Source organism: Phalangium opilio, unplaced genomic scaffold (genome assembly GCF_054372755.1).
Source record: "Phalangium opilio isolate 3A_F unplaced genomic scaffold, DU_Popi_V2 ptg000093l_1, whole genome shotgun sequence".
NCBI lineage: Eukaryota > Metazoa > Arthropoda > Arachnida > Opiliones > Phalangiidae > Phalangium > Phalangium opilio.
This window is the reverse complement of record NW_028324198.1, coordinates 3,798,459-3,811,616: the sequence shown is the minus strand read 5'-3', so window position 1 is coordinate 3,811,616 and position 13,158 is coordinate 3,798,459.

The window sequence follows — 13,158 nt, the reverse complement described above, 5'->3', positions numbered from 1 at the left end:
TTTGCAACTCTGGCAGCGTTGATTCATTTTATTTTCAACAAGACCATCACAAATTCTCGAATGGAGGGTCCTTGTGTATATATTTATGAAACCAAATTTTTCATTATAGTTAGTTTCCCCTGAATGTGATAAAGCTTCCACGAATATGAAATTAATTTAAATTTGTGCCGAGATTAATAGAGGTAAACAATCACAGAGTGGGGTATAAAACCAAAAATCCATTCAATAACGGTGAACCCTTGTATTTCGTGTCGGATGTTTGTCACATAATTAAAACAGCTAAAAATAGACTGAACAACAGTGGTAAAATGAAGAAACACAAAGATGGTTCAGTTAAACCCATCAGACTTTTTAAAAATATGGAAAATATTTGCGATGGCAGCATATAGTTGATGCTTATGAAATTGATTTAAACTCCTTGCTAAGGTTTGCGCCCAACACAAGGCGAACGGCTAACGCAGAGCACTAGTGTAACAACGGCCGGTCATACACAGACAATCACATAGACTGCTTTTTAACCCTTTTCGTATCAATTTTGATTTAAGAAATAAGATTAAATACTGAAATAAATATAATTAATATTAAACATTTTCTATGTTAATTATTCGCCTTATTGAGCGTTACATAGTTTTAAAAAGAAGAATTAATTCTTGAGAGACTTGCCTAATATTGACGTTTGAAATAAGGGATGCGCCTGTTGCTTCGCCTTACTCAAATAGGTAGTATATAAAGGGTTCGAATCGCAGCTATAGATAAGAACAGCGGAATTGCGTGAACCTTTGTGGAAGCCCCGCCATTGGGAGGCTAGACGTTCCTCGTAACCCTAGCCGATCGCCGCGTATGTCTTAACCTTAACGATGAAGACTGAGAGAGAAGCCAGTAAGTACAGACTGGTGTCCATGTGGGATGGACGAAAAGATCAGAAGATGGTGGTGTTTAGAAGCCAGTGCGTACAGACTGGTGTCCCTGTGGTAAGGAAAAAAGTCAGAAAATGGTGGTGTTTAGAAACCAGTGAATAGAGACTGGCGTCCATGCGGAATGGACGGATGTGGAAGGCCAGATGATGGTGGTGTTTCAAAGCCAGTAAGTACATAATGGTGTCCATGTGGGATGGACAAAAGACCAGATGATGGTGGTGTTTAGATGCCAGTATGTACAGACTGGTTTCCATGTGGGATGGATAAAGAATAGATGATGGTGGTATTAGACCGATAATTAGTGTTAGTGGTATACAATTTTCCAAATTTCCGTGAACTGTAAATGAGGTCCGGAATTTGAGAATACATTCGCTCCGATTTGGAAACTGCGAACGCGGTCCCCTGGGGTGTAGCAACAGACAGACAAACACGTTGAAATTAGAACCTCTCCGTGACATACGTCACTCGGAGTGGTAAAAAGTGTAAAACTATAATGAGCACCTCGCGAGCGAAATCTGCATGCAAACCATGAATTTTATATACACTTCAGACCGACTTCTCCCTTATTGATCTACCGCTCTCAAAGAGCCACGTATTAACGCGCAAGAAGAACGCTAACCCTTTAGTCGACAGTTATCACTCGCGATAACTCTCTAAAATAATATCAGAATTGCTGCTAAGGCGTCCGCTGATTATTACTTACTCCAAGCGTTTAAACATAATTCTTCCCGATAAGTCATAAAATTTAAAACAGATTCGCTTTCTGGTTCAATAAGCCTCTTCGTTGTATGTAAAAGGGTAGGAAACTCTTAGTATCGAGACGTACGAGGGTGCTGAAACAGAGCCGCCTTAGCGCATTTTCTGGACCCAAAACGCCTTAAACGCAGGCAAGGAAAAGCGGCATTTAAGTCAGCGTTTCACCACCGTGCTTTTCCCTCATAGTTACGTCGATGAGGCTTTTTTCAAAACTAAATGAACAGACCTTGAAAATGAACAGTTAAGGTTGATATCCGCCAAGTTGGTTTCTTTAAATTTCGGAGCGAGTATTGACTGTGATTTTTTGATGAGCAATCAAACCAGTGACTAAATTGAGATTTCCGCGTTGATATTACATAAAATGTGCAGCCTCGTTCAGAGGTCCGTTTCCGAACAACGTCTAAGCCTATATATTGAACAAACTCGTGGCTTACCCCGAGAGAGTAAAAATGATCTTTAAATGTATACTTTTGATTAGAAATGCACGATTTAATATTCCTTCATATTTTATTAATAGTATTCAAACCATGCATATATATTCTACAGCTGAGCTTGGTTTCTTTCCATAGAGGGACAAAATTAACATTTTGAGTACATTTTTGACTATCTTGATTAACAATGCATATTTAAATATTCCCTCGTATTAAATTTATATTATTCAAACCAATACTTTGCAAACAAATGAGCTTGGATTTAACCCAGAGAAAGAAATAATGACCTTTTTTGTATATTTTTGACTCTCAATTAAAAATGCATATTGTAGTACTAGCTTTTAACCCGCAGCGTCGCTCGCGTGTAATAACAACTTCCATCAAAATTATATAAAGAATGGGTAGATATTACTGATGACTAATATTTTTGTAGCACCCTAGGAGCGAAGGCACTCGGCGTTGCCCGTCAGCCCGTCGGGACATTTTTCATTACTTTTCATGCGGACATTATTCCATAAAGAAGGTTTATTTTTAAATTTCTGGCCTCCATTTAAAAAGATGGCAACAAATAGAATCCAAACGACCATTCAGCCCGTCTTCAGGTTAAAGGAAAGCAGTGAACTAAATATTTGCGAAATCGGTTGAAAAGCGCGGACCTTTTTGCATATAGAAAATATTTTATATTTCTGGGCGCCATTAATTAATATGCCGGCGGATTGGAAAAATCTTTCTTAGCACGGCCCTACTACGTATGAGTAATGTTCCTGCTAATTTTCAACCTTCTAGGGTAAGCGGTTTGGGCTGGGCGCTGATTATCAGTCAGTCAGGACATCGATTTATATATATTGTAATATTTCTTTATGTTTTATTAATATTATTCAAACCATTCTATGCATATATATTCCACAAATGAGCTCGTTTTTAACCGGAAATAATGATCTTTTGAATATCATGATCCGAAATGTACTTCATAACGGCAAATGTATATTCTCATTTCCTTCAGATTTTAGAAATAGTAGGGGAGTTATCTTTAAGGAAGTTGCAGAGAGTATATTACTTTGGGTAAAAGTTTAACTTTAGCCCTTCTTTCAGACTCGTTTCATAGTCGTCGTGGTTTTTCCATTCCTAGACGTTCAAGTAGCCAAACAGGAGTTTTTAAAGCTGTTCTAGAATATTACTGTTATATTCCACGTCATCCCCTTTCTCTCACTCTTGAGTGACGTCCTTACATACAGCTTCATCCGTTGGCTCAATAAAACTGACACTACGCCCATTCTCAAAGGAATCTGGGTCATTATACAGTGGTTTTAAACAATAATCAAAAGAAACACGAGCGATGAAATAAAAAAAAATTCTCAACATCATCCCACGTTGAATCTTTAAGGAACTCGTGTAAATTTTAAAAGAAAGTTTTTTTAAGGTGCTTTAATTAAGTCGGACATTAACTAAAGTGCCGAATGGAATTTTACAGGGCCGGTAAAGCTAAAGAAAAATTCTCAGATTTTAAGTTTTGCCCACATTGAACTCGCGCTCGCGTGTTCGCACCTTCATCTATTCGCATCTTCGCAACAGATCAAGAAAAACATTTGCGCTTCTGTTCTGATACACGCAAAAATTTTGCTTTTCCCGATGTAGCATGGCTGCCAGAATCCTCGGAGCTTCCACTCCTTGGATCTGACAGGGCTTTAGCCTCCATGCTACATGCCCCGCCCCCTTGTAAAATTTTTACTGTGATATTGTTTTTCCTACCCAGTCAACTGAGAGCAGTTCAACTTTTGTCTTCTCCGAAGACGGAGCTACTACTTGTTAAAAGTTTAACTTTGGGTTTATCCCTTAATAATTTCTCACAATCACCAAACAATAAAGTTGTGGTATTTGAATTCAACCGGAAGTTGTTTTTCTTTATTTTATGGCCCTCGGGAGAAGCTCCCTTTTTATTTAAATATTCTGTTGAGGGTTACATAAATGGCACCAGAACAGGGACCCGAAGGTATTAGGCCTTAAGCCTCGGCTTTATTGTTATTATTGCCTGTTACCGCGTGCCCGGTATTTTCAACGCCCACCACGCGGGAAGTTAAGTCTCGGCTCCCTTTTTTGAACAATTAATTAAAGTTGATTCTTGTTAAATTAAATTTAATTTAATCATGAGTCATTTTAATAATAAACTTGAAATAAAATTATCTTTATCTTTAATGTATTGAATTAAGACAAATTACTTGATTATTTTGTTCAAAATTAACTTATTTAAACTCTACTTGTCTATTGTAAAACTTACTCTACTTGTCTATTGTAAAACTTAATCAAATAATATAGTGGCTTATTCGGATAAACAACAATGGAGATCTCCTCATGATACTGAGGATGAGGAGGAGGAGGAACCAAAATTATCTCAGGATGAAGATAATTCAAGGGAAGATTTTTTGCTTTTACAAAGGATGACGGCGACACGCTAGCACCGCCTGAAATCGATGACCCTTTGGAGAACACTAGCCATATTCTTCGCCTTGAAGAAGATAAGGACAAAGAAGATGCTGATAAGAAAAAGAGGACTGCAGCCTCTTTAGCTTCGGGATTTTCCCCCTATCAATTATTTCCTCATATGAGCATTCCCGCTCCCAGGGAAGTTCAACTCCCTCTAATTTCCCTCCTCAAACTGGGTTTAGTACCCTTGCTCCTCCCAAACAAGATTCAAAAAGCGTTAGGCCAAAAGTTAGTTTCGCAAACACTTTACCTAATCTCCGTGTTAGAACTACCGAAACTCAAATGTCTCCTTCTCGTCCCACTAGAGATACTGGTTCCAATAGACAACCCTTTCAAATTGGACCAGATACTACAGATGAGGAAATAAGATACTTTATGCTGCCTTTACTTCAAACTTTGGCAGATAATTCTACCACTCAGGCTAATGCGGTAGCTCAAAATGTAGCCATAAATACTGCAATAGCTGCACAATATGTTTATTAATCACTACTCCCAAATAGTAGCCCCTACTAATACACTAAAAAGAAAGGACCCGTCATTTATTTGGGATACCAAACAGCAGAAGGCGTTCGAAAGGATTAAGGAAAAAAATTTTAAGGGTCCTCCTTTAGAAGGGATTCTCCGTGCATGTTAACATCCGATGCTAGTGATGCAGGGTTAGGTGCCCTTCTTTCCCAAATTCAAAATAATATAGAAGTTCCTATGGTTTATGCTAGTACAGGACTTAAAGATGCAGAAACTAGGTACTCCACTAGCGAGAAGGAATGTTTAGCCATTTGTTGGGCAGTTAAGAAATTTAGACCCTTTTTAGAAGGTCGGAAATATACAGTCCTTACTGACCATCAAGCTTTACAGTGGTTATTTAATATAAGGGAACCAAATTCTCGTCTAGTTAAATGGGCAATGTACCTACAAACTTTTGACTTTAAAATTAAGCACAAGAAAGGAGTAGAGAATGTAGTAGCTGACGCTTTGTCGAGGGCCCCGATAAATGTCTTAAGCATAAACCTTGGCTCCTCTACTTCAAATTCTACTAGTAATTTGAATCCAACTAGTAGTAGTACAAGTAATACTACCGGTAGTAGTTCTTCAAATTCCTCTAGCGACGCTGTTGAAGGTCAAATACGTCCCCCGGGTCCTAGAGCTTTATATTCGGTATTTACATTCGAAGATGTGAGAAAATCACAAAGGGAAGACCCTTTTGCTTCCCCTATAAGAAATTCCTTGCAAGAACCTAACCCAGTTAGGAATAAATTATTCGAACTGAAGAATAATCTTCTGTATAGAAGACTTTATAGAAATTATCCTGAGAAAATATATTTACCACCCCGCTTAAGGCTAGAAGCCATGCGGCTATTACATGACCACCCCTTATCAGCTTACAGGGGCAAAGATAAGACCCTAAGTAAAGTAACATTTAGATATTGAGGGCAAACCATAGTTAGAGATGTCCAGGACTATGTCAGAGGATGTTCTTTATAACAACAATTCAAGGGTAGGAATAGGAAAAAGACGGCTAATGCAACCCTCTGAGATAACAAGTCCTTGGGACCAAATTAGTGTCGATATAATGGGACCTTTCCCTCAAAGTAGACACCACTATAAGTATTTAATAGTCTTTGTCAATTATATCACAAAATTCGTGAAAATGATTCCACTAAAGACTATTACAGCCAAGACTTTTGTCCAGGCTTTTAATTCTATTGTTGCTAGGTGAGGAGCTCCTAAAGCTATTCTTAGTGATTGAGGGGTACAATTTACTCCGAAACTTTGGCTGCAGACGTGCAGAGCTTTTAGAATTAACCCAAAGTTTACCACCCCCTACTCGCCTAAGGGAAATCCCACCGAACGAGTAAATAGAGTAATAGGCGAACTTAAATCATTCTATGTAGGGAATCACCATGACAGATGGGATGAATCCCTAGACCTTCTTCAATTTGCTATCAATTCTGCACCCCATGAAACCACGGGCAGATCCCCTTTCTTTTTGAATTTAGGGTGGGAGCCACGTCTCCCTGGATTTAGATATTGAAGCACCCGTTAAGGACCCTGACGACCCTCGTCGTACTAAAGCTTTAAAAGTTCTTAAGGAAAAATTGGCATTCAGCAATGAATTAGCTAAGTTAGCAAAAGCTCACCAAAAGAAATACTATGACCTCCGCCATGACCCTCTAGAATTTGAGGTTGGAACATTAGTATGGATGGAAACCCATCCTTTGTCAAGTACGACAGGTCAAATTATGAGAAAACTCAGTCGTAAATGGGCAGGTCCCTTGAAGATAATTGCCAACCATTCTCCGGTAGTTTATGAGTTAGAAAATTCTAAATCGGGACAGAATGTGGGAAAAGTTGACCTAAAATATTTGAAACTCTACTGGACAAACATAGCTGTCTTCGATAATGCCGACAATGCACCCGTTTCACTGTCAGAAGTTGCAGATGATCCTGAGCCTATTACTTCAACGGACGGTGGTAGCGCGCACCACCAACCTGCGGAGACTTCCTCAACATCATTATCTGATACCTCAACGTCAACTACTCTGGAAGATCAATATCTAGACCAACAGATCATTCCTGATGTTCCAGATGTACCTTGTCAACCTACTGACTCTGATAGTGAACCGGGCATGGCCCTATTTGAAGACCCTCCTCTCCTCCTTCGTACTTATCATGATATGAGAGCTTTTCAGCTCACTAGTCCTTTTAGTGACAGTCCGCCTTCTGCGGCAGGGGAGGCTTCCTCGTCTGATCCAGGGAAATCATTTGCGTAAAACCAGCTACAACTATCGAATTCTTCTGGTTTTTCAGAATAAAGTAATCCACCAGAGCATAATTCTCAATCGATTCGCGACTCCGAGAGTTCATCGGCCACATTATCAGAGTCCATGAGGAAGGAATCACCCTCTATATTTAGACCCAGCGAAAGGAATGACAAATAAAGGAAAACCAAACTCCCAAGCCCGTCCGACAAATGTGGACCTACAAAATCCAAAAATTAGCCTACAAAAATGCAAGCTATGCCTGCAGGAAGGACATACAGGCATTGATTGCTATATTTCCTGGGAGTATCACCAAAATCCAAGTAGTAATGCTGAAAATAAAGAACAGAGTGAGGAGGTTCTATTGACTTGCTGAACTTGCGGAGGAGAGGGGCACGTTGCCAGGGAGTGTGACTCCGTTTTGATATTAAATGAAGAAGACGAGGAGTTAGAAGTAGCGAAACCTATTACTGCTTAACGCAAAACTTAAAAAACAATCGCAGGAAAGGGAAAAAGCCAAAACAAGAGGAGAGAAACTTGTTTTCTGAATCGGCTGAAACGGTTCCAACGGAAATAGTATGGGAAAGGTTTGGGTCGATGGGTTGGATCCCGAAAACAACATCTCCTCTCCAATCAAGTCAACAAGAAGTAGTTCCAGTCCACTCTACAAGAGAAATACAGAAGCGGAGAATTCCGTCAAAAATCCCAGGGGCCAAAAAGGCCTATGTATGGTCCGATGCTGAATGCCTCCGTTGCCATATGGTTGGCCACCATATGGTAACGGACTGCCCTTTTCCTCGAAGCGCCGAAGCTATAGAAAGACGGGACAAAAAACAAAAGTTCGCCTTTCTAGTAAACTACGCTGAACAATAAGATTAGTAAAAAACCACCCCTGCTAAAAATTATCGGGTTTCCTCGGGGGTATTTCATTTCTTTTTTTCTTGTTGTTTTGTTTTTAATTCGGTTGTGATAAAAGGTGATAAAATAGAAAAGTTCCTAAAGAGGGGGATGTAGCATGGCTGGCAGAATCCTTGGAGCTTCTAGTCCTTGGATCTGGCAGGGCATATTGCCTCCATGCTACACGCCCCTCCCCCTTCCGCAGCCGTTGTTTTGCGAATAATACACTTTTTTGTTAGTCACTGTAGTTCAGTTCTACGGCTGATCTTTTCCAGGACGGAGTTCCTTTTTGTATTACTAGTTTGCAGGAATAGCCCTTTTTAAAGAGTTATATTAATAAAACCTAAAAGTACTTTGAATTCATTATTTTATGGCCCTCGGGAATCTTTTCCCTTATCTAGAAATATTCTAATGAGGGTTACAACCGATATGAGTGTATAGGAATTTGGGTGATTCGGATCACCTTTCTTAAAAATTGGTGTTATGACAGCGAGTTTTAAATGATCTGGATAGGTACGGGTGTTGAATGATTGATTTATTAAATATGAGAGGGGGTGTACCAGGTATTGGGCAGCTTCTGTAATATATAGACAGGATTTCCCTCTCATTTACGTTCAGCAGGTGGCGTAAAAAATTATTGAATTCGTCACTTGATGATGTGGTTTTAACTACGTTATTATTTTTTTATTCCTATAGGTTAGATCATTGATTAACTTCCAGGTTTTTTTTTGGGATTGGTACTGGACATATCTAAGGCTGCTTTGCCGTAATTGTTTCGCGCATTTCAGGTGAGATTATTGCAATGGTTACGGGAGACTTTATAGTTGTAAATATTAACATCCGTAGGTCTACGTTTTGCCAGCGTCCCCAATCGATTTCTAGTTCTTGGGGCTTTAATAATTTCACCTGCTGTCCATTTGTGTGAGTCATTAATATTTACTGTGTAGTAGGGAAAAACCTTCATTATATCCTTGTATAAAAAGTTGAGAGAATGTATTAAAGGCTTTGTTAAGTCGTCTTTTTGTAGGATTTTGTTCCATTAGATGGGTCTTAGATAGTTCATAAAATTGACTATATTGAGTCTGGAGAAGTTGCGTATTTGCATTAAAGGTTTTCTCGAATTTGCTATTTGGACATTAAATTGTATTGGAAAATGATCGGAGGAATCAATGTTATCCAGGACTTTTGGTTTGGCTGTAGCAATGGTTAATAAGAGTCGCTGATAGTCCTGATATCCGGGTCGGTTTTGTAACTAATTTAAGCCGTAGCTCTGGGTTAGATCTAGGATTTTTGTTGTAGATGGGTATTTTTCTAGGAGATTAAATTTAAAGTCTCCTATAATATTTTTTTTGTACTTGACGGCTTTCCCAGGTTTCTTATGACGGCCTTGTATTCATCAAGAAAATCTTCTAGATTATTATCTGGTCTGTAGATAACTGAGATATACACGTCCTTTATCTTGATGGAAAACACTTCACACCATGGAACTAACTAACGCTAGGGACGGTCCGCAAGCGTGAATATCTGAGAAATGTTCGGTGACAACGCACCCTAGCAAGATTTTGGTGCGAACCGGAAAAGTGATTCAATTTTTAAAAGGGGGAGGGGGTAACAAAAAGCCTTAAAAGCAGTCTGCTATTTCATAATTACGCTTAGGTTTAGGAAAAGCGATAAACTCTGCATATCTCATGTACTGTTTAGGAGCTTGGCGATTGTCACTTCTACAACCACTATATACACACAAATCCATATTTATAATTATTTTAAATACAACGGTTCAACCTTTAAAGTGTTAAATACTTAGTTCCGTAAATAAATTATGTTTCAAAGTTAGGGATAAAATGAATTTCTAAGCGTTAGTTAGTTCCATAGTAGCACAATTTACACAAAGGTTACGCCATGGTTAAGCTACGCCTAGCATAGCGGACGACTTCTACTGCGGATCCCGTATATTAGTACGAAAACTAAATTATAGGTGGCGTTAAGAATTACCTTATTTCCGTTTTGAATCACCAAATTTTAGGAGGGGGGATTTAAAAGCGGGAGGGTTTATCAACGAATGTTTTTCAGAGAGACTAATGTAAGTTCTATCGGTGCGGACCGTCCCTAGCGTTAGTTAGTTCCATGTTCACACCCTTCCTTCATTATACAGGCTTTTGTTACTACTTCGAAACTGATGATGAAGCCTACGCCACCGCCTGTTCTCTGCATGCGACGACATCCCGCAAAAGTGTAGTTCGTGACGTGGTCCGAATTTAAACCAATTTTCTGCAAGGGCATAAATATCGGGTTCTTCACTGTTTCTGTCATGACAAGCTAACATTAGGTCAAAAATGTTGGCGGTAACACTTCTAATATTGTTAAAGATTACTGTTAACATACGAAAAATTTCCACAGCTCAAGGTACTTGTGGTTTATGGAGACTAGGAGGTTAAATTGTTGTCCTTAGCTGAAACTTTATTAAATTTCTCGTTGTAGTAGAGTCAAAGGCAAGTCTTTATTTTTAACACTAACCGCACTAGTTTAGATTTAAACGGCAAAGGCTTAAGTTTAACTGTTTCTATGCGATAAAACATTTCGAACACTGAACACAGAGGGAGTTAAAAAAAAGCCCCAATACGGAGTGGTAAAAAATTGCGACCGCTTGCTTCAACTGACTATCACAATGGTTTAGAAGAAAAAGATTATGTAAACATAGCGGATTTACTGTTAACATGATAATGAACAAACTAAGTATCTGTCTGTAATTTACATCTATTGGAAAAATGTTCACTCTTTAGAATTTCTTATGCTGAGGCCTCCATAAAATTCCAGATTTGATGCAGGGAAAAAAATTCCGGGGTTTCTTAAAACATAGTAATAGCAGAAGTAGATACGGGAAAGTAGGTATGCGTACCTTTAGCTAGTGCAAGTCGTCCCTCTCTCCTAAAAAACCACTTCGCGCCACAATATATTTAAATGAGCCAATGAGCGAGAGGCAGAGAACCTAGAGAAATATTTCCCGGTGCGCCACCATACCGTGATATACCGAACTACGAACATAAACAAACAAAAAAATCCCTCTGGCTGCCGCCCGTGCTGAAGTTGTTTTTTTCATGTTCGTGTAAATATTATTTTAGATTTATTTATATTATAAGATGGAAACCCTTGATCAATGCAATTTAATGTATCGTGAAACAAGTGATAAAAAAGTCAGAAAAATTTAAAGGGCAAAACTAAAGGCATTCAAGTAGATCTTTTGCCAACTAACCCAACTTCAAATGAAAACCAAGCCTTGGCATTGTTCCTGTTTCTCAAGAAAACCTTAACATTAACAGTGATAGGGACAACTTGGACCTAAAAAGGACAACATCTCATAGTGTATTAACAATAGGAGTCGTCAGGGCTCTACAACAACCAAATGTGAGTAGTCCTAGTTTTACAGTGTCAGTCACTGAAGCAGATTCATCTGAAACGTTAAGTGTAAACCCTGGTAAACATAAAACTATGGAGCCCTCTAACCTATCGTTTGGCCCTGACCCTGTATTCAAGATCGCCAGCATCATACCGAGCACTAAAATCTCTGCAGATTTTTAATTTACCAAGTGTACACACTATTAAAAATAAGGTTCAGATGATGAAATGTGTGTGGATGATGAAATAGAACATCTTTTTAGAGAGACTGGAAAGTTTAAGGCAAAGTTTCAAACATATCCAGAAGGTGAAAGACCACCTCAAGAGGGTATTTTAGTATTGAATGAGGTGAAGGTAATCGGTAAAATGATATGCAATGCAAATATCAATGCATTCATTGGATTAGCCATGTATAAAAATGAGATTCCGTCGCTTCTTAACTTTTATAAAAATAAGTCTGTAAATTAGTGCTTATCTGCTCAGTATGTTCTCCAATTTATTGGGAGATGTGCCGGACAAAAATTCGATGTCATTGGAGCTTCTTTTCGCAACCACGTTCCCTTCACCCATGAAGAATTAACAGCACTGACACAGAAGTGCGTATTCGCTTTCTAATCTGTTGGATTTATTATATCAACTATTTTTTGCGATGGTGCTAGATGGAACTTACAATTTTGAAGTTCAACCACGATTTCGAAACCCGTTATTACCGGAACGCTGGATTTATTGGATCATATGCCCTAGTCACCAGTTGAAAAATCTCATAAATGCGCTCAGTCATCTAAAGATGGTGGTACAAGAGCATTTAAAAAGGAGGACATTGACTTTGGCTGGAAACAAATCGAAGACGTGGAGGCCAGGGAAGATGAAAGGAAGAAAAACTTTGAACTGGGTCAAGTAAAAGGTTTACACGACGCTTATATTGAGAGGGACGCATGACCAAAGTTAAATAACACACCTGCTAAAATACTTCAACAACTTCCATTTTTAAATGAACTTTTCAAGTATACTCACCCAAATGGAACTTTTCAGTCCGTTGAGGCTAATTCGGATGATAAGATCGTAGTAGAGCCACCCCATGATTGGAAGGAAGTCTTGGCGTGCTACGACTTTCTGCAAGCATGCCCTTACTTATTTGAAGCTGGCTTTTTTTCACACAAAAAGGTGTATTCCGTTGAAAGTGAACCAGCCCAAAATATTTTGAAAGATTTCAAATATTTTGAAAACTGGGCGGCAGAAACTATTAAAAGTGGGAAACCCTTGTCAGGAAAAGAAGGAAATTCTTTCTTAGCGTGGCAAACTTGGGATCTCTCATGTGTGATGGTATTTGGATTCCTCGGATTTATTAGAGACTTGAACTCTTGAATTATTCTCTTCTAATTTGAGAGGTTTTGATTTGCTTAAGAAAGGTGAGGTATTCTTGGTAGCTTTGAGACTAAGGCTTTTTTCGCGATCTTTTTCATGATTTTCTGCCACATTTTTGTGAAACTTTCAGATGCAACTAACAGAAGAACTTGCACTATG